At 43.0% G+C, this 22,766-nt stretch overlaps 1 pseudogene; it reads right to left on the bottom strand.

The window, feature by feature from the left end:
• Positions 1-22,766, bottom strand: part of LOC132658885 (MYND-type zinc finger-containing chromatin reader ZMYND8-like) — a 64,426-nt pseudogene that overhangs the window by 33,331 nt on the left and 8,329 nt on the right.

Raw genomic sequence — 22,766 nt, 5'->3', positions numbered from 1 at the left:
TCAAGTTTCTCTGTTTTCAAGGGACAAAGGTTGTCACATTGGCCAAATTTGAGCAAGGCTCCACGGAGCCATTACTCAGTAAGTCCTCCACCTGGGTCTTTAAGTTTCCAACAGCTCAAGGCTGCCTCTTAGGATGACCTCCCTACCCCTTTAAAGTCCCCACCTAAGAAAACTCAAGGCTGCCAATAGAACTGACTATTTGCTCCAGTCAACACTTAAGGATAGGGCCCATTGCCCAGTCTCTATGGGAGGGCAGAAGCCTACCTTTAAGAGGTACCAGAGTTACCAAACCCAGATATTTCACATGGACCAACACCCCCTTCCCACTTTGTGTAAAAGTGTCACTTTGTGACTCTATAGAGTTCCCATGATTCCCCCTGCCTATTCCCAGATTCTCCCTTTAAAACCCCAGTCCCCTGTGTACACATTTGGGGTTGATGTCAGTTCATGCTGGACATTTTGCCCTACTGCGATAGTAAATAGCAGATTAAGATCTATCCTAACTACCTCAACTAGTTTTGAACAGTTTTGTTTATGTTTAACAGCACAACCTGGGAATTAGGAACCATACTATCAGTGAGCTCCTTCTTGCCAGCTCCCGAGTTCCCCTGGAAGGCTCATTATACTTAAGTGTTATGAATTCAGGAGCCTGGAACTGCCCATCCCAGTCTGAAAGATCCCAGACCCTGTTCAGTCATAGCAAAACTGCGGACAGCAGGATCAATCCGGCTGTATTCCCATACTCTGTGTTCAATCTTTGGGTCTTCCTCCACCCCAAGTTTGAAGAGTTTCACTGGGAGCCAGTTCCATATCTGGCTACTCTTTCATTTCACAACGTGCTGAAACTCTTACCAGTTCTCCTCCTGATGGTGCACTCAGTATGTGAGAGTTTCAATCCAAGAGCCCAATAATGAAGAATCTCAATGCAGGGTTCCCCATGAAACAAGACCAATATCAGTCCTCATGAGAGCCAGACAAACTAGTCCCCATCAGATCAGCACTTTGTTCCGCTTTCGTACACCCACAAAGAAACTCCAGCTGGGAGCTGTCATTCGTCACTTTGGCAATGGTTCTTGACACTGGCTCTTCTTGTACTGGGTGGCAGGTGCTAATCCCTTGGTATTAAGGTATCCTTTATCATCCACTTCACACACTCTACTCTTTCAAAAATAATGCCCAGGGGTTCGTCAACATGCACAAAGATACTTATACAAAGATATTTATTGTAGCAATGCTTACAACAGATAAAAACTGGAAGCAACCGAAATGTCTATCTGTAGGCAAATATTTTATTAAGTAAACTGTGGAATATTACACACCAGTCCAAAAGAAAAAGAGAGTTATATATGCACTCAAATGGATTGACTTCCAAAACATGCTGATGGGTGGGGGGAATAAAAGGCAAGGATAGTACAATTTTTACGTTTTCAAAGGGAATAAAAGGCAAGGATATTACAATTTTTACGTTTTCAAAGAGAAAAACAGTAATAACTTTATGAAGTCATTTATGTATATATATATGCATACATGTATATATATATGTGTGTGTGTATATATATGCACAGGTAGATAAATATATATGCATACATGAATTAGAAAAAGATCTCATGGTTAAAAATACCTCTGAGAAAGGGTGCGGAAAGAAACAGAGAGTCAATAAAGACAACAGATTTTTATGTGTCTAGGCATCCATTTCACCCCATTTTAAGAAGATGTGTATATACTGTATATCAAATGAAAATGAAAAAGAAAAAATGCAAGCTGCAAAATAATCTTTAAACATAATGCCAAATGGAATGCGTCAGGCCTCCAGGATACAGTGGACATGTAAACAAGGGGAACTAAGCAAATTAAACAAGGACTATTTTTCTTCTGACCATGTGGCAAAAAAGAGGAGGGTACCATGGAGAACAGAGCAGGGAGGCTTGGCACCTTTCACAGCCTGTCTCTTCCGATATCTTGTCCCCTGGGAAGACTGAGGCTGCTGCTGCTGCCGCTATATTCTGCACATGCCACTTTTAGGAGGGCTTTGGAAACCTACTTGATGGGTTCCACATAGCCTGCTGCTTGGCCAGGGCCGTCTCCTTCGGTAAAAGTGGCCTCAGCCTTTTCACCGGGCTTCCCATGGTGCTGGTGGAAGCACCAGCGGCTGCCGTGACTGTGCAGGTGGTGATGGTGCTGGCCGTGACCCCAGCCGCGGGATTTTGGGAGGATGAACGGGTGAGGACCAGCATTTCACGGGGCGACTGGCTGCCCGCTGTTGTGGATGGTGGAGCGTTACTACGACTGAAGCCAATACATGAAAACACAAAACAGAAAGTAGACGGGACTCAGACGGACCTGCAGGGTCGCCGTGCCACTGAGTTCTATGTAACCATCCCAGGCTGCCATGCCAAAGACTTCCACATGAATGAGAACATTCTCACTTTATATCCTTAGGCCACTTCTGCAGCATGTTCTACCTTAAAACATCAGCTTCCTTGGGTCAGGTGCTTGTTCACATTTGAGATACTTGCCAAAACCTCTGAGGTTCTGAGGCCAACTGACCCAGCCCCTGGCCTGGAGTTGCCCACCTGCTAGCTGATGACCCAGTGGATGAACAGAATCATTGAAAGTACCTTGTTTTACAAAGATAGAGTCCAGTAAGCACTGAGAAGGACTAACCAAAGTCCATCTGGACATTAACAGGAATGCTTTCCTTGGCCAGGAAACCTACAGAGCATGTACCCCAAGGAAATTGACAGCCTCCCAATGCCCAAAGCACTGAATAACACTTCATCACCGAGAAAGAAGGGCATTGTTTTCATCTCTTCTAATTCCTTCCAGAATAGTCTCAGCATGGTCCTGGCACCTTGACCCCTAAACTCAAGGCAACTCACACCAGGAACAGAACAATCCCCAGCAAAATGATATTTATGGAGAATTTAGAAGAGTTGCTTTTGTTTTGACTGCAGTTATCCACATTGCATCTTTTATTCCGAGCAAAAATACTGTATTAACCTACTGTCAGGTAGTCAAGTTTATGTCCAAAATTGAAATCATTCTTTTTTTCTTTTTCAAAAGAGCTGCTGCTTCAGATAAAAAATATATGATGGCAGTAATTGCATGATCAGGTCTTGGGAATGACAAAAATAATAAATACAAGTGACTAGAGTTTGAACAACACTGCCCTTCAGAGTGTATATACTGTGAGGAAATGGGCTATGAGTGTGGACAGCAGGATTTCAACAGGTAACAGGGCAAATTTGGAGGAGAACTGTTTTAGACAAGACATGCCCAGGAATAGGCAGAATTTTGGTGAACGAGGACAGACAGTGAGCAGGGCTGGCCAGAATGCAAGTTAGAGCCAGAATCATTGAGCAGTGGAGAAGGGGTGACCACAAGAATATTCATCTGTGAGGGGAAGAAGGCCAGCTCTGACTGCAGGGGCTCCAGTAACTGGAGAGATGACCATGCATCCCCAGAGAGGATCCTCTTGTGTTCACACATTTTTAAAAAGGACTGAAAGTGAAGTCACTAAGTCATGTCCAACTCTTTTCCAACCTCATGGACTGTAGCCTGCCAGGCTCCTCTGTCCATGGGATTTCCTAGGCAAGCATGCTGGAGTGGGTTGCTATTTCCTTCCCCAGGGGATCTTCCTGACCCAGGAAAGAAACCTGGGCCTCCAGGACTGCACGCACATCCTTTACTATCTGAGTCACCAAGGAAGCCCTTAACACCTCTTTTAGGGCCCAGCATGTTTCTGCTGCATGACTCCATGCCTGTCATCTTTAGATTTCTATCACCCAGAAAAGACAGGAGTTCTTGATTACTCTAGGGGAAAGTTTCAGTTAACTGTGGGACCATGACAACCAAGGAGTGTGAAAGGAAAAGTGTGCTGACAGGCTGATTTTTCTGCCTGGGGCTGGGGTTATCTTGGTCGTTACACAACTGACTCGCCCTCTTGCTCCTCTGGGGAAGAATTCAGCCAACGTCCTGGGCAGGAACACAGATCTGGGGGCTGGGAGCAGATCTCTACCTAGAGTGAGGAGTCCCCATCCTTGCCTAGGACGAGCTTTTGGATATCAGTCACAGCCACTGCCCCTTCCCCTTGCAGGGGCAGAAGTGGCTTTGAGCTTGGCCCTTCTGAAAGGCAGAGCTCCCACAGGCAAGGCTTCTAACCTGCAAAAGCAACTTTAGTGCCTCTCATTTCGGTCATGTGATTAAATAATATTCTATCTTTGTTGTTATGCTAGCCCGATAGCTCCATAGGCAAAGGGCAACCATGAAAAGATCCTTTTCCTCCCTCATCTTGCAAAAGCAAATAGCTGGCTTTCTGGCATGTTTACCACTCTGATAGAGTCCCACTGGAACTCTTTCCAATTAAAGCAAATAAACAAACAACAACAGAAACAGAAGTATGCAATCTGAAAACATTCCAGGCTTGACACACCCTTGGGCAGTTTTAATTTAAACACTAAAACATTTTAATTTCTGAAGGATACTTGCAAACTTCTTGTCCTAGAGTTTTATTGTGTTTCCCTGTAAACCAAGTTATTCAGCATCTTTTCTCCACTAAATTTTCCTACTATACTGTTCCTTCTTAATCTCTTTTATATTTCTAATTAAATAAATAAGCTTTCCTCACCTACGCCGTTCACCCTTCAAATTTCCCTGGATCCACCAGGGCTGGACCCCTGCTAGTGGCACTGGGAACAGGCTATTCGAAGGCAGGTTCTTCGGAGCAAATGCTCCCCCCAGAGCACTCTCTGTTGCTCCCCGTGGAGTGATTAAGTCACTCCCCCCGGAGTACTTTCGGTTACTCCCCCAGTGTTGAGTTTTCGGGATGACTAGGACCCCACTCAGGGTGCTGAAGACCCCCCTGTAGTATAGACAGGGTGAGTAGGAGTGGGAAGTGTTGAAGGGTTTAAGAGAAACCTGGTTTTGTAGAGGTTGAACGAAATCTGCTTTCTTTGGGTTGAAAAGAAAACCCACCTAGCCAAAGTAAAACCCTTGACGAGGCAGATTTTTCTATAAGGCTTAATTTTATGACATGGGTAACAGTGAATCAAAAGAAAGACAGCTTTTTATAGGAGTAATCTTGCAGTTGCTAACTAAATGAGGAATTAAAGTTAAGAAATCCAATATTCTTTTTTTTTTTTTTTTTTCATTTGTACAAGAACAATGTCCTTGGTTTCCAGAAGAGGGCACTGTTAACTTAGACACTTGGGAGAGCATAGGGAAACAATTAAAAACTTACCATGCTGAACATGGCTCAGAAAAGGTGCCTACTGAGGCCTTTTCCTTATGGAACATAATTAGGGACGCTCTAGACCCTGCCCCTGAATCTGAAAAAGCACATCTTAAAGAGGAAAGTGCAGACGAAAAGGTATCTATCAAAGAGGAGGGTGAGGAAAAGGAGGCTATACCTAGCCATCGGCAGTTGAACAAAATGTTAGCTGCAATGACTGCTCAGAAAAAGGCAGAAGATAGAGATGAGAAAAAAAGATCAGGTTTTTGATGATGAAGACTTCGAAGAAAAAGTAACTCAATACCATTGTAATGAGGATTGGCCTTTGTTAAATAAAGATGCTCCAAGGAGTTTAAGGGAAACATCCCCTATCAGACTAACCGCTCCTAGAAATTCAAGAGAAACTTCCCAATTAGGCCTGCTCTCAGGAGCTCAAGAGAAACGTCTCCTATTAAGTCATATGCCCCTAGGAGCTTAAGGGAGATATCTTCAGTTAATACATCCATAAGATCTAAACATCAGACAGTTTGAAGATCTTTGAAATACAAAGACAAAGTTATGGCATATTTTGGCCCTCTTCTGCCCCCCCTCCCTCTAGGGGCAAAGGGGCCCCCACTAGAAGTTCCCAGGAGAAGTGTCCTTTGTAGCCCTAACGATGATTTTGATCCTCATCTGGAAGCTTGCTTTCCTGTAACATTTGATAGCAAGCAAGGGGAAAGGGCAGGAGCCATCCAATGGGAACCCATTCAAATGAAAATGGTCAAAGAATCAAAACATGCCTGTGCTTCGTATGGGCCTATGGCCCCATACACTTTACAATTATTAGAAATTTTAGCAGCCAGCTGGATGACACCCTATGATTGGAAGGCAGTTGTTAAAGCTTGCTTATCTGGAACACAATTCATACTTTGGAGAACTGAATATGAGGACCTAGCCCCCAAAAAGGCTGGTAGCAACCTAATATAGGGTCCAAATATATGGTCCTAATGTATGGTCCAAAACATATTGTAAAAAATATATTGATAGGGAATAATGAATATGCCTTACTTACAGAACAAACGAAACTAGATAAAATGACCCTGCAACAAGTAGCCGCCTGCGCTACTGCGACTTGGTGATCATTGCCTGAAGGAAATGAATCAACCTCCTCCTCCTTCTCTAATATCAAACAAAAACCTGAAGAGCCATATGAGGATTTTCTCTCATGGCTCACAGAGGCGGTAAACAGAGTAATTTCTAATTCTGAGGCAGCTAATATAGTGACAAAACAACTGGCATTTGAAAACGCTAACTCTACCTGCCAGGCTATTTTACATCCTGTAAAGAAAACTGGAACTCTAAAAGATTATATCAGGCAATGTGAAGACATAGGACCCTCAATGATGCAGGGCGTTGCCATAGCCGCAGCAATGAAAGGAAATTCTTATCAGCAGACAGTACAATCCTTCTTTACAAATAAAAATGACCAAGTGCAGAGTAATTTCAGTAACCAACGTAGAGATACCTTCCCCAAAGCCTGTTTTTCCTGTGGCCCAGAGGGACATGTCTTCCATAACTGTCCTCAAAAAAAAAAAAAAAAAATCAGCTCTTATCAGGCAAAGACCGCCCCACCAGCTGTTTCCACTTTGCAAAATTTTCCCGTCCCCAAATCTCCTTGTCCTCATTGTCAAATAGGATATCATTGGGCAAAAGAATGAAGGTCACAATTCCATAGAAAAGGAGCCTTTTGGGGCCTTAACCAGCAGTCGGGAAACGGATTGAGGGGCCAGCCTCAGGCCCCAGCGACAATTGGGGCAGCCTCACTGAACCCATTCATTCCCTTCGTCCCGTCACAGAACTCATCAGAGCAACCCCAGGCAGCGCAGGACTAGACCTCAGTTCCATCACCTCAACAATATTAACACCAGATAGCCCCACTATAAAAGTCCCTACAGGAGTTAAAGGCCCATTACTGGCAGGTTTAATGGGAATTATATTAGGCAGAAGTTCCTTAGCTATGCAAGGTCTCACAATTATCCCTGCCGTAATTGACTCAGATTATACAGGAGAAAATCAGATAATGATTTCACCCCCAACTAAAACTTTCCAAATCCATCAGGGACAAAGAATAGCACAGCTTTTACTTTTGCCTTGCCACGCTGCCATATGGCACACTACTACTCAGAGCGAAAGGCAAAAGAAAGGATTAACAGAAATTACTCAGAAACGTCCTATGAAAACTATCCTGACTAATGGCAAGTCTATTGTGAGGTTATTTGACACAGAAGCGGATGTTTCTTGCAGCTCAGGAAAAAACTGGCCCAGCTCCTGGCCCACACATACTACTGAAAATGACTTGGTGGGGATAGGAAGAGCCCCCAGAGTAGCTAAAAGTGCAAACACTTTAGACTGGCAATTTCAGGATACCTGTGGACCTTTGCAACCTTATGTCATTCCTTCACTCCCCTTTATCCTGTGGGGGAGGGACATGCTGCCTCAAATGGGAGTGTTACTTTTCAGCCCTGATGATAAAGTGTCTTCTCAAATGGTGCAAATGGGCTATGATCCATCGAAAGCATTAGGTAAACAACAGACAGGAATAATTGAGTCAATTTGCCCAACTCCTCGACAGTTACGTACTGGATTGGGCTATCCAAATTTATCATGGAGTCCATTGTTTTTGCTGCTGACCCCATTACATGGAAATCTCAAAATCCAGTGTGGGTAGAACAATGGCCTCTGCCTAAAGAAAAATTACTGGCAGCTAAAGTGTTAATCTTTGAACGACTAGAATTGGGACATATTGAGCCCTCCAGTAGCCCCCGGAACACTCCTATTTTTGTTATTAAGAAAAAATTGGCAAATGGCGGCTTTTACAGGATTTAAGAGCAATTAGCGCCATCATGGAAGACATGGGAGCCTTACAACCTGGGCTCCCTTCCCCAGTAGCCATTCCAGAGGGATATAATATAATTGTGCTTGATTTACAAGATTGTTTTTTGAATATTGCCCTAAGCCCTGAGGATAAAAAGTGACTTGCCTTTAGTCTGCCGTCAGAAAATCTTAAACAGCCTTACTTCCGGTTTCAGTAGAAGGTTTTGCCTCAGGGAATGAAAAATAGCCCCACCCTATGCCAGAAATTTGTTAATGCTGCTCTAGAAGATACTAGGATTAAATATGAACAGGTATATATGATTGAATATAGGGATGATATTTTAATAGCTTATCCTGATAGAGCTCATTTGCAATCTGTCCTCTAAGATTTGACCCAGGCATTGACAGATAAAGGTCTAAAAATTGCCCCAGAAAAAATTCAAATCAATCTGCCTGTAACTTACTTAGGAAGAGTCATAAATTCAGAAATAGTGACTCAGGCCCCGCTACAACTGAGAAAAGACCATCTTATTACTTTAAATGATTATCAAAAACTCTTAGGTGAAAGAAATTGGATTAGGCCATATTCAAAATTAGCCACTGCCAAATTGAAACATCTTTTTAACATTTTACGCGGTGATCCCGATCCAACCTCTAAAAGACAATTAACTGCTGAGGCTCGAGAGGCCCTAGGCAAAGTAGAAGCAGCCTTATCGAATAGTTATGTAAAAAGGATTGATTTGACGGTGACTTGGCAGTTCCTCTGTCTAGCTACTCCAACGGCACCTATGGGAGTTCTGTGGCAAAGCGGCCCTCTAGAATGGGTCCATCTTCCCGCCCAAGCTAAAAAAAGTTGTAGCTTCTTATCCCTGTCTAATTGCCACATTAATACTAAAGGAAGGAAGCAGAGCATTGAATTGTTTGGTAAAGAGCCATCAGAGATTGTAATTCCATATAATAAGGAGCAGCTTGATGCTCTTCCAATGTTTGATCAAGACTGGCAGATTGCTATAGGGAATTATTGTGGTCAAATTTTGCATCATTTACCCTCACATGTTTTTCTAAACTTTATGTCCAAACATCCAGTTATTTTTCCTGTTAGGTGTAAACAGTTCCCTATTCCAGATGCTCAAATAGCCTTCACTGATGGGTCAGCAAATAGCAAAGCCTCCATAGTTACAAGAAATCATCAGAAAGCTTGGGAAACACAAGAAACTTCAGCTCAAAGAGCTGAAATCACAGCTCTTATAGAGGCCTTTTTATGTTTGCAGAGGAGGAATTTAACCTTTACTCTGACTCTCAGTATGTGGTCAGGCTGTTTCCACACATTGAGACTGCAGTTCCAGCCAAAAACAAAACTGCTATCTTTCTTTTGTTAACTAGATTACAGCAGCAAATTTGGGAAAGAAATCGACCATTTTTTATCGGCCACATTCGGGCTCATCCCGGTCAGCCTGGCCCTTTAAACGCTTTCAATGAATTGGCAGATTCACTAACCAGGATTTCAGTGTCTTCTGTTTTCCAAGAAGCCCGAGCTTCTCACTCACTTCATCATCAGAATGTCAATGCCTTAGGATACCAGTTTCAAATTCCTCGAGAATCTGCCCAAGAGATTGTTTGTTCTTGTTCACATTGTCCTACTACCATGAATACTTTGCCCCTGGGAGTTAACCCTTGTGGTCTCAAACATAATGCACTCTGGCAAATGAATGTAACTCATGTCTCTTCATTTGGAAAATTGTCTTTTGTTCATGTAACTGTGGATACCTTTTCTCATGTTATTATTGCAACTGCTCATACAGGGGAAGCAGTTAAAGATGTAATACAACATCTTTTTACATGTTTTTCATATCTGGGCCTGCCAAAAGCTATAAAAACTGATAATGGTCCTGCTTACACTTCTAAATCTTTTCAGCAATTTTGTACAAAGTTTCAAGTTAAACATAACACGGGCATCCCTTATAATCCACAGGGACGAGCCATTGTGGAAAGAGCACATCAAACACTAAAGATCCATATTCAAAAACTAAAAGAAGGGGAAATTAAATACAGTTCCCCCCGTCAGATTTTGCAACATGCTCTTTTCATAATAAATAACTTAAATGCTGACTCATCCGGAAACACTGCAATGCTTTGCCATTGGTGCCCAGAGCAATCGAATGCAAAACCACTAGTAAAATGGAGGGACCTATCTGGACAATGGAAAGGTCCTGAGCCTTTATTAACCAGGGGTCGAGGGTATGCTTGTATTTTTTCACAGGACGCAGGCTCTCCGATTTGGGTTCCAGAAAGACTGATTCGCCATGTCTCAGCTCCCCAGATACCAGATTCCCCCACTACCACGATCTCTAAAAAGGAAGAAGCCACCTTTGCCCCCTCTCCCTCTGCCAGCACAGGACATGCTGCTGACCCTGGGACAGCAGACATCAGAGATTCCAGATGAGCAAGGAATGGAGCCACCCACTAGACAGATGTCACAACTTCATATACGGGATATTGCTCCCCCTAATTCTTTGCCTCGCAGGAAATCACCAGGACGCCCAGCTCAGTCTACCCAACTAGCCTCCGTACCCACCTGGGGACAGATTAGGGAGCTCTGTCACCAGGCACAGGGGATAGTTTCCCTACAGGGGTCTTCAGTCTCTCCTGAAAAGGTGTTTATCGCCATGCTTGCTTTGCTCTCTTGCCAGGTAAGCACCTCTCCCATTCCAACCAAATATTGGGTGTTTCTCCTGGATCCTCCAACTTTCCAAGTTGTTACTTGGAACAGTGACCCCATACAGGTTAATACAGACCAATCGTGCCTTTTGGGAGGATCTTATACTTTCTATATAAAAGACCAATACCCTATTAATTTCAATTATACCTTTAAGAGACTAGCAGATGATTTTCTTGTTTACTTTAATTTTCCTTCTGGCCATACAGGAAACTTTGTTACCAAGAAAGGATGTGTTGGAGCCTCTAAAAGAGCAGTTATGACAGACTCCCCAACCTCTAAATTTGCATCTAAAGGGGAGTGGTCTCTTTAGATATTACAAGCTCCTATGCCTGGGGTCCTTGACCCCTATAAATCCTTGTTTCTCAAAGCTCCATCAGAATATCCAAATTGTGACGATGTTGCTCCCTCAGATATCATATGGAAAACTATAGATGATCATTTAGGATATCCTACTTGGAAATCTTGTGCTTATAATTCGAGAATTGATCACAGAATACCGGAGGAAGAAATTATACAATTCAGGACTGGAGCAACCCAATTCCAGGTCAGGACCCAGTGTCTGACGATGACTTTATCAATAGATTGGACAATTGGAAAGAATATTCAGTTTCTTGGCCATTAGATGCCACTAGATGACATCATAATCAATTCGTTCCCTCTATGCTATCTTATACTGCTAAAGGCAAAACCTTTCGGCAGCCAGAAACTTGGAGAGCCCTTGCCGCTACAGCCCCTATTACTTTAACCAGACCAGAAAATAACTCTATTTACTCTATTTTAACTTGTCCACCCTCCCCTTATGTTTTTCTTTATGCTAATGACTCTGGGTTACTTAATATATGACTGAATTATGCAGGAGGATTCAATGTACTGTCTTGTGAACAATGTATGCTATCTTGTTTAACTCCTCAATATAATGTCTGTTCTTTTGTGATTTAAAAACGTCCACCCTATCTCATGGTGCCTGTAACTGTAAGCATGTTTTGGTATGATAACCATGGCCTTTCTGTACTGCAACAGCTACAAGATTTAATGCGGACATGACAGTTTGTGGGCTTACTTATATTGGGAATATCAGCTTTGATAACTGCAATTACTTCTGGTACTGTGGCAGCAATAACAAGCACTCAACAAGTGCACACTGGCCAATATGTGGATACTGTGTCCCAAAAATGTTTCTTTAATGCTGGCAACACAGGAAGTTATAAATAGGAAACTAGAAATGAGAGTTGATGGCCTAGAAGAACCAATAATGCATATTGGGACTGAATTACAGAATCTAAAAGTAAAAATGGCCCTTTCATGTCATGCTGACTACTGGTGGACATGTGTTATGTCCCTGAAAGTAAATGAGGAAGATTTTGAATGGGAAAGAATCAAAAATCATATTTTGGGTGTTTGGAACAGCTCAGATATTAGTTTAGACTTAGGGAAATTTCATAGTCAGACACAGACCTTGGAACACTCCCGATTAGATTTTACTGCCACAGGAGAAGCCAATGACTTTTCCCACACCTTCTCTAACTTCATTTCTGGAAAGACTATTCTGTCTACTGTTTTCAGCTATGTTGCTGTGGGTGCTCTAATCTTGCTCCTCATAATCATTCTTCCTTGTATTGTCAGGATTCTTTGGCAGAGCGTTCAGAATCTCACAACTGTACTGCACCTGACTGTTTTTAAAAAATAAAAAAGGGGAAGATGCTGGGAGCCAGCACGGGAGATCCCGCCCATGATAAGTTCATGTGGAGAGGCCTGATGGGCAAGGCGATTCAGGCCTCAGGGGTTCCCCATGGATTTTCTGAGCATCTACCCCACAAAAACCAGACTTTGCCTGCCTTATTGTACTGTGCTTTTCCACTCTTTTGACACTCTCTGGAAAAAGTTAACTTAGGGCTTCAGACTTCTGCCTTTGAAAGGAATGTTTCAGCTCAAACCCTCTCTGATGTCTCTCTAACTTGCCTAACAGGTTTCCTGGACAGTTTTTACAACTTGTGAATTGTTCACAGGCCCCCAACAGCGAGAGGCACGAAGCTTAAAGCATCTTAAAGATACAGAGCCTTTTCTAAAGAGCTAAAAATCATATTTTAGCTTTTCACTTTTCACTTTTGAGTCAATGACTGCTGCCAGGCCTCCATAATTTTTATCTTTTAGGCACCTGAAGGATATTAATAAATGTAATGGGGATATAGAAATAGGAATAGTTTTGATGTTAGCAACACTAGACTTTTGAGTAAACTACTATTCTTTGTTGTAAATCACTGTACTCCGTTTACTTGTTATAAATTGTTGTACCTTTGCTATGTAAGAATGTAACTTTATTTAGTGCTTTCTGAGAGTGGCACCAAACTTTGTGAAGAACAACATAAATAAGTCTGGTTCACTCATTCAGTTCAGTTCAGATGCTCAGTCGTGTCCGACTCATGAATCTTGAGACCTTGAGACCTCATGAATCTTAGCACACAGGCCTCCATGTGCATCACCATCTCACGGAGTCACTCAGATTCACGTCCATTGAGTCCTTGATGCCATCCAGCCATCTCATCCTCAGTCGTCCCCTTCTCCTCCTGACCCCAATCCCTCCCAGCATCAGAGTATTTTCCAATGAGTCAACTTTTTGCATGAAGCGGCCAAAGTACTGGAGTTTCAGCTTTAGCATCATTCCTTCTAAAGATATCCTAGGTTTGATCTCCTTCAGAATGGCTTGGTTGGATCTCCTTGCAGTCCAAGGGACTCTCAAGAGTCTTCTCCAACACCACAGTTCAAAACCATCAATTCTTCGGCACTCAGCCTTCTTCGCAGTCCAACTCTCACATCCATACATGACTACGGGAAAAACCATAGCCTTGACTAGATGGACCTTGGTTGGCAAAGTAATGTCTCTGCTTTTGAATATGCTATGTAGGTTGTTCATAACTGTTCTTCCAAGGAGTAAGCATCTTTTAATTTCATGGCTGCAGTCACCATCTGCGGTGATTTTGGAGCCCCCCCCCCCCCAAAATAAATTCTGACATTGTTTCTACTGTTTCCCCATCTATTTCCCATGACGTGATGGGACCAGATGCCATGATCTTCGTTTTCTGAATGTTGAACTTTAAGCCAACTTTTTCGCTCCCCTCTTTCACTTTCATCAAGAGGCTTTTTAGCTCCTCTTCACTTTCTGCCATAAAGATGCTGTCATCTGTATATCTCAGGTTATTGATATTTCTCCCGGCATTTTTGATTCCAGCTTGTGTTATTTCCAGTCCAGCGTTTCTCATGATGTACTCTGCATAGAAGTTAAATAAGCAGGGTGACAATGTACAGTCTTGACATACTCCTTTTCCTATTTGAAACCAGTCTGTTGTTCCATGTCCAGTTCTAACTGTTGCTTCCTGACCTGCATACAGATTTCCAAGAGGCAGGTTAGGCGGTCTGGTATTCCCATCTCTTTCAGAATTTTCCACAGTTTATTGTGATCCACACAGTCAAAGGCTTTGGCATAGTCAATAAAGCAGAAATAGATGTTTTTCTGGAACTCTCTTGCTGTTTCCATGATCAGCAAATGTTGGCAATTTGATCTCTGATTCCTCTGCCTTTTGTAAAACGAGCTTGAACATCAGGGAGTTCATGGTTCACGTATTGCTGTAGTCTGGCTGAGAATTTTGAGCGTTACTAACTAGCTTGTGAGATGAGTGTAATTGTGTGGTATTTTGAGCATTCTTCTGCATTGCTTTTCTTTGGGATTGGAATGAAAACTGACTTTTTCCAGTCCTGTGGCCACTGCTGAGTTTTCCAAATTTTCTGGCATATTGAGTGCAGCACTTTCACAGCCTCATCTTTCAGGAGTTCAAATAGCTCAACTGGAATTCCATCACCTCCACTACCTTTGTTTGTAGTGATGCTTTCTAAGGCTAACTTCACATTCCAAGATATCTGGCTTTAGATTAGTGATCACATCATCATGATTATCTGGGTCATGAAGATCTTTTTGTACAGTTCTTCCGTGTATTCTTACCACTTCTTCTTAATATCTTCTACTTCTGTTAGGTCCACACCATTTCTGTCCTTTATAGAGCCCATCTTGGCATGGAATATTCCCTTGATATCTCTAATTTTCTTGAAGAGTTCTCTAGTCTTTCCCATTCTGATCTTTTCCTCTATTTCTTTGCATAGATCGCTGAAGAAGGCTTTCTTATCTCTTCTTGCTATTCTTTGGAACTTTGCATTCAGATGCTTATATCTTTCCTTTTCTCCTTTGCTTTTCACCTCTCTTCTTTCCACAGCTATATGTAAGACCTTCCCAGACAGCCATTCTGCTTTTTTTCATTTCTTTTCCATCGCAATGGTCTTGATCCCTGTCTCCTGTACAATGTCACGAACCTCATTCCATAGTTCATCAGGCACTCTATCTATCAAATCTAGGCCCTTAAATCTATTTCTCACTTCCACTGTATAATCATAAGGGATTCTATTTAGGTCATACCTGGTTGTCTAGAGGTTTTCCCTACTTTCTTCAGTTTAAGTCTGAATTTGTCAATAAGGAGTTCATGATCTGAGCCACAGTCATTTTTTGTTGACTGTATAGAGCTTCTCCTTCTTTGGCTGCAAAGAATATAATCAATCTGATTTCAGTGTTGACCATCTGGTGATGTCCATGTGTAGAGTGTTCTCTTGTGTTGTTGGAAGAGGGTGTTTGCTATGACCAGTGCATGTTCTTGGAAAAACTCTGTTAGTCTTTGCCCTGCTTCATTCTGCATTCCAAGGTGAAATCTGGCTGTTACTCCAGGTGTTTCTTGACTTCCTACTTTTGCATTCCAGTCCCCTATAATGAAAAGGACATCTTTTTGGGGTCTTAGTTCTAAAAGATCTTGTAGGTCTTCATAAAACAGTTCAACTTCAGTTTCTTCAGCATTACTGGTTGGGGCATAGACTTGGATAACTCTGATATTGAATGGTTTGCCTTGGAGATGAACAGAGATCATTTTGTCATTTTTGAGGTTGCATCCAAGTACTGCATTTCAGACTCTTTTGTTGACCATGATGGCTACTCCATTTCTTCTGAGGGATTCCTGCCTGCAGTAGTAGACATAATGGCAAACCCTTATCAGAGAAAAGGCTGTAAAATGCTAATTGGCTCTCTGTCCAGAAGATGATGTAAATCACCTAACACTTGTGTATACAAATAGGTATGCAGAGAGAAAAGCTTGGTTTTGATAAGAGTCAGGCCTGTTGATGCTGTGTAACTTTGTATTACCCATTGATCTCCATGTACAATGAAAAGTATAAAAAGCTTTCTGAACAGTAAAGGATGGACCAGTTTCTTGGACTAGTCTCTCAAACTAGTTTCTTGGAAATCTGGTTTCCCCCGTGTTTTGCTCTCTCTCTTTCTTTCTCTCTCTCCCTTCCTCTCCTTTTCTGGCTGAATTCCCATCTGGAGCAGGGAGGCTCACCACGTCTACTAGCTTGCCCTGGCTTTTAAGTCCCATGAGAGAGGGAGCCCAAGGCGGGGCTCCCTCTGCTATTGAAACGAGTGCCAGTGCCCTAATGTATGTGATGCAAACTTCTTGTCCAGGAGTTTTATTGGCTTTCCCCATAAACCAAGTTATTCAGCCTCTTTTCTCCTCTAAACTTTCCTACTATACTATTTCTTCTTAATTTCTTTTATATTTCTAATTAAATAAATAACTTTTCCTTGCCTACGCTGTTCACCCTTCGAATTTCCCTGGATCCACTGGGGCTGGACCCTGGCAGATACTGATGGTTTACTGGGGGCAGTGGTGGGGGGTCAGGGGGTGGGGGGAAGGAAAGGCCATGTAAAGTTTCATTTGTCCTGAAACTTTAGGGGTATATATCACTGCAGATGGTGACTGCTGCCATGAAATTAAAAGATGCTTACTCCTTGAAATAAAAGTTATGACCAACCTAGAAAGCATATTCAAAAGCAGAGACATTACTTTGCTGACTAAGTTCCGTCTAGTCAAGGCTATGGTTTTTCCAGTGGTCATGTATGGATATGAGAGTTGGACTGTGAAGAAGGCTGAGTGCCAAAGAATTGATGGTTTTGAACTGTGGTGTTGGAGAAGACTCTTGAGAGTCCCTTGGACTGCCAGGAGATCCAACCAGTCCATTATAATGGAGATTAGCCCTGGGATTTCTTTGGAAGGAATGATGCTAAAACTGAAATTCCTGTACTTTGGCCACCTCATGCGAAGAGTTAACTCTTTGGAAAAGACTTTGATGCTGGGAGGGATTGGGGGAAAGAGGAGAAGGGGACGGCAAAGGATGAGATGACTGGATGGCATCAATGACTCGATGGACATGAGTCTGAGTGAACTCCGGGAGATGGTGATGGACAGGGAGGCCTGGTGTGCTGCAATTCACAGGGTTGCAAAGATCAGACATGACTGAGCGACTGAACTGGACTGAACTGAACTGAATCACCTGTAGTCTCATAAAGAAGTGAACCTCTTAAACCTCAACACTCCAAAGTGATCCCACCCAACTACCCTACTTATATTAGATTTAGGTAACTGTCTTGTACATTAATTAAGGACTTTTAAAGAGAAGGCTGGAAATGACAGATGTGATACAGGTTAAGTGTAGTCACGGTCCTGAAGTGAGCTCACTTAACCTCTGCTCTGGGATCTCTAGCAAGAAAAGCCATCTTTCTATTTGAGGATTCTGATTCTGTGTATAAACTGCACTTAACTGAAGATCAGTTGGAGGTTACCAAGCACTCTCCAAAACACTCATCACTTAATAAACTTATGAGTCAAAGCATACCTTTGAAAAGATGCTCAACTGCATTCTGACATGAAGTCTGTTCTTTAAGACTGAACTCATACTCATGTTGCTCTGGATTTCAACCTGTGCGAAGTTCCTCTATCTGAGTTATTGTTTCAAAATCATGCGTTGCTTAAAAGCCCCACTCAGAGGTTTCTAGAGAAACTTCAGTCAGCCACCAGTGAAAGAAAAAGCTCAACTTCATTTTATCAACTGGAGTACTTTTCTATTTAGGGTGTGAAACGAGCACTATTCATGCACTCATATGTTTTTCCATTTTCACTTTGACTGCCAGGAAGCTCGGAGCCAAATGGAAGCCTGACGGTGCTAATTCTGAAGGCTGAAATAGTTATTCTCGTGTACAAACATTCCCCCAGATCTCTCACTATTCTATTTTCATCTTTCTCACTGTCTTGATTTTCATTTTATCAGTGTATCACAAATCCTTTCTGGAAGGGGTGAAAGCAACCACTAAACAAAACACCTATTTGAGAAAGAGAGGAATAGTATAAATGAATCATTCATAGGAACACCGTCACGGGCTGCTGCTGCTGCTGCTGCTAAGTTGTATCATTCGTGTCCAACTCTGTGCGACCACCAGCAGCCCACCAGGCTACTCTGTCTCTGGGATTCTCCAGGCAAGACTCCTGGAGTGGGTAGCCATTTCCTTCTCCAGTGCATGAAAGTGAAAGTGAAGTTGCTTAGTCATGTCCGACTCGTACTGACCCCAGGACTGCAGCCTACCAGGCTGCTCCATCCATGGGATTTTCCAGGCAAGAGTACTGGAGTGGGTCGCCATTGCCTTTGGGACACAACAATTCCACAAACTTCATGGAACAAATGCCACCCCTGTTGCTTTCTACAACATCAGATGTGGTCCCTCAAACCCCAATCCACACAGAATTGGATGTTTCAGATGCCATTCATAATTTTAATGGATGGGGTGGTGATCCATCCTTCCTGACTGACTCAACTGCCTCTCTCTCTTGCTGCCCTGTGTCACTGAGAGATATTCCATCCTCTTTCAATGAACTGCTGAACTGAGGTTCTGGAACAGTTCACAATGATACAAACACAGAGGAAAAAATGCTCAAAACCCATCCCCCCTCTTGCTTTAAGCAGCCAGACTAGGAAAGCCCCAGGGAACACAAAACTGAGAAGATAGCTCCTGTCAGAAGTTGTATGTTGTCTGTTTAGTCATTAAGTCGTGTCCAACTCTTTGGTGACCCCAGAGACTATAAAGCCCACCAGACTCCTCTGTTCATGGAATTCTCCAGGCAACACCACTGGAGTAGGTTGCCATTCCCTTCTCCAGGAGATCTTGCTGATCCAAGGATCAAATTCGTGTCTCCTGCATTGGCAGATGGAGTCTTTACCACTGAGCCACATAATGAAACCTGACTATCCCTGTACATAACTCACAAAATACAAGAGGTTTTATGGCTATAATCGCCAATTTGTCCTTAAGCCATGTCCCTTTGGGTCCTTAATTAATTCTTATCTTTCTTGGGCATACCATCTCCCGCTTGCCAAGCCAGCTGAGAAATTCACTGATTGCTTCGCCAATGGGCCAAATATCCTTCAAATATTCCTGTTCTGTGGGGGGTCTGCCTGCATGCCTGGGGTGTGGCAGGTTTGAGAGTAGTCACTGCTGATTCAGTCCCTAACAGCAGCAAAGGGGAAACTGCTAAGACTCAGGCAGCAGTTCACAGCTAGGGGAGATTTTGCTTTGTCAAGACAATTTTGCAGGCCACCACTGGGTAGATGCTACTGATATCCAGTTGGTAAAGGCCAGAGATACTGCTAAAGGTCCTTCAATACACAGGACAAAGAATTATCTATAATAAAAAGTCAATAGCGCTAAGGTTGAGAAACATCAGGCCCATGTTAGTTACATGAAAATATGGCAGACCATGGGCACACACGGTCCCTTGGATTTCTAGAGGCCTAAAGAACTCAGAAGTCTGGTCCCACCGACCCGAAAGGGCTTATAGTCTAGTAAGAAAATGTATTTTGAGATGCCTGGGCAGTGTGAGGGGAGGTAAGGTAGAATAAATTCATCGAGGTCTTTGACCTGAACACTTTCACCAGTGTCAGTCTTGTCCAGTGTCTTAACATTGACAAACTCTTTAGGCATGTATGTGAACATACTGGAAAAAGAAACTGCTTAGGTTCAAAATGACTTGACTGCTAGAAGCAACTGTTCCTTTCTAACAGACTTCTTTTCCGGTGCTCAAAATCAACCACATTGGGTATCAAAAAGGTAAAAGGTAGGCAGGCCCAGCTTAAGTCCTTGTCCTGCTCAGTAACTAGCTAGGTGACCAGGAGCTAACCCAAGCTTTGTTGTGCCACACTTTATGATGTCAGAGGGTGACATGATATGTAACACTACAAATGGCAAGGTGACATCCTCAGACCAAATCAAGAAGCCAGAAACTGGTACAGTCACTCACCCTCCTCATTGGGAGACAGTTCTTTGGCTTCCTTCCTAGATTTTCGACCCTCCTACACCGAATGGTCTTTTCCTAAATCTATTTGAATCAGAATCCAGGCCCAAATGCACTGTTGGGGATTCCATTTCACCTTTTCCCTTCAGTGTATCCTTTGTGGGATGAGGCAAGGGTTTTGCTTTGTCCGAAAAGTCCTTCTCAAGCTGGGGGCTCGTCTTCTCCTAGACTGCTCTTGGGTCCACTTTCTCACTGGCTGGTGACATGCTTTCAGCTCCTCTTCCATCTCCACTGGGTTCAGCAATTTGGTGTTTTTTTCTTGACAGCACATGGCTTTTTGTACATCTGAGCCCCCTCTTTTCTTCAGCATCTTCTGGCTGAGACCTCTGCTCCTTATCACTCATAGCGTCATTTCAATTACTATCTGACTTCTCAGAATCCCTTGAATTGCTATGGTCGACAGGCATATAAACATCTGCTGAGGTTTCATGTATGCCTAAGCAAACAGACAGATAAACCTGGGGGGAAAAAAACAACAACAAAACACAAAAACAACAGCATGTGGTGTAGTCACAGAATAAAGAGCAGGACCAAAACCCCACAAATATTTTCCATGCTCACTGCTGGAATTAAAAGGAATATACATGGCATCATACTGGCCTGGTGAGGTTAGCAGTACACTTAAGTTGCAGCTGACTACAGGGAACAAATGGAACTTGCCGGGAGAGCGTCATTTACTGACATTCAAAGATGACATAGGACCAGACCAAATGAATTTCTGATTTATCCAGAGCTCAATCTTGCCCACCTATGTAACACACCGGGACACAGAGAATGGGAGGTGTGGAAGCAAATGCTACATAGAAGTTGTTAAAACTCATTTAACATTTAACTGGACATTTTCAGTTCAGTTCATTTCAGTTGCTCAGTTGTGTCTGACTCCTTGAGATCCAATGAACTGCAGCACATCCAACTGCTTTTCTATTTGTAATTGAGTCCGGAGGAAAGCACCCATTTCCATGCCTCAAGCAAAAGGAAAAATGATAAAACAGTAGGAGTTTCCTACATATACAAGCAAAAATGGGAAAATCTCTTTTCTAACGAGAATTTCATTTAACCCATGCGGGGGGCACTCCGCAGAAAAAGAGGCAGTGGAACTTCCCTCAGCAAAGCTGAGGGGTCCCGAGGAGAGGTGAGCCTACTGTCCGCTAACCCAGCCCCTCTGAGCAAGAGACAATCGGACATCACACGGGTTCCATCTGAGCAGTTCCACTTTATTGCCACAAAGTCTTGGTTTATATAGGCAAGCATGGGGGTTCTGTGAGGGACTTCCCATAGTTGCACCAATCACGTTAAAGGTCAAATTATAATATGCCATAGTTACACCAATCACGTTAAAGGTCAAATTATAATATGCATATAAGGTCAAGTCAAGAGCTTAACAGGAGTCTATGGCAATCACACACTGTCCACGTGTACAGAAGTCAAGAGAGCCAATCAAACACTTTAACATAGACCACGCCCCTATCTCTTCTGCTGGACGCCATCTTGGCTTCCAACCGCAAAAGCTAGCCCCTTTTTTTAAGGTTTCCCATGTAGGGCCCCTCATTTCCTCTTTTGTTATTTTATTTAAGCCCTCAAGAAATTTGTATTGATGTTCTGTAGAGCAAGGTGTAGAGCTGTAGGTGGCTAACCTCCAGCCTCACCAGCCCCTCTCACGGCTGTGCCTGTCTTAGGTTGCCCTCCTCTGAGGGTCTTACCCGTCATTGGCTATCCAGCCACCTTTTGGGGGCTAGGTGGAATCTCTCTAGATGATGGGTATCTAGAACTCTATTTATCTGTCTCAGTTAATCTCTTGAAGGGCTAAATTAATCCAGGGGTTTTGTGGGTACCTAACATGGGGCTCCTTTTCCATGACCTGGGCAAGCATAACTATTTTTTACTGTAAGTGCCTATTGCGGGCTGTGAGTTTTACGTTTAACATTACAACAAACAGAATAACAAAAACAAGCAAATAGAAGGCATTTTTAAACTAGGTAAATGGACTTTGTACCCAGTCCCATAGGTCCATTGCTCCCTTTTTCACCTGTTAGAGTCTCATTTAACACTGGAAAAGCTGTCAGACAAAAGCTGGGGTATCTCACATCGCAGTCTATGTCCACCAAGACACTCAACGTCTCAATCGCTCTGGCGTGGAGATCAAGCTGTTGTTGGAATCCCATTATGGTGAATCTCAGGTGTTCAAGCTGGTTTGAAATCCTTGAGCAGAGACAGTGGATATATTGTTTATAAGCTCGATGGTCTGAGCTTGTTGAACTCTCAGCACGGATGCTGACACTGTTGTACCCTCATGGTTGATGGCCTTGTGTGTCGTTAAACCCAGACTTTAAAGATTCTAAAAACTGTTGCACAGCCATGGCAATGACGAAGGTCAGCAAGGAGAGGATATGTAATCCGACAATCGCCAGGAGCAGTGTCCACCAGGGTCGCCGCATCGATGATCTGAAAGGAGAGAAAAGATCGCCTCAGAACTTTTTGTTCTTGGGCTCAATATGTGAGTGTCTCTTTAATCTGTCAGATTTTGAGATTTGACCCCTCTCTTGTGGTGTAAATTTAAGATTCCTTGCTGACACCCATATAGGGCTGGGGTCCCCAATGGGGAATATGCATCCGAATCCTCTTCCCATTGTAAGGAGTGGATGGGGCCCCTTCCACTGGCCAGTGATAGGACCTTTCCATCTCACTTGTATTTCAG

This window comes from Ovis aries, chromosome Y (genome assembly GCF_016772045.2).
Source record: "Ovis aries strain OAR_USU_Benz2616 breed Rambouillet chromosome Y, ARS-UI_Ramb_v3.0, whole genome shotgun sequence".
Classification (NCBI taxonomy): Eukaryota; Metazoa; Chordata; class Mammalia; order Artiodactyla; family Bovidae; genus Ovis; species Ovis aries.
This window is presented reverse-complemented; position numbering and strand designations above follow the sequence as displayed.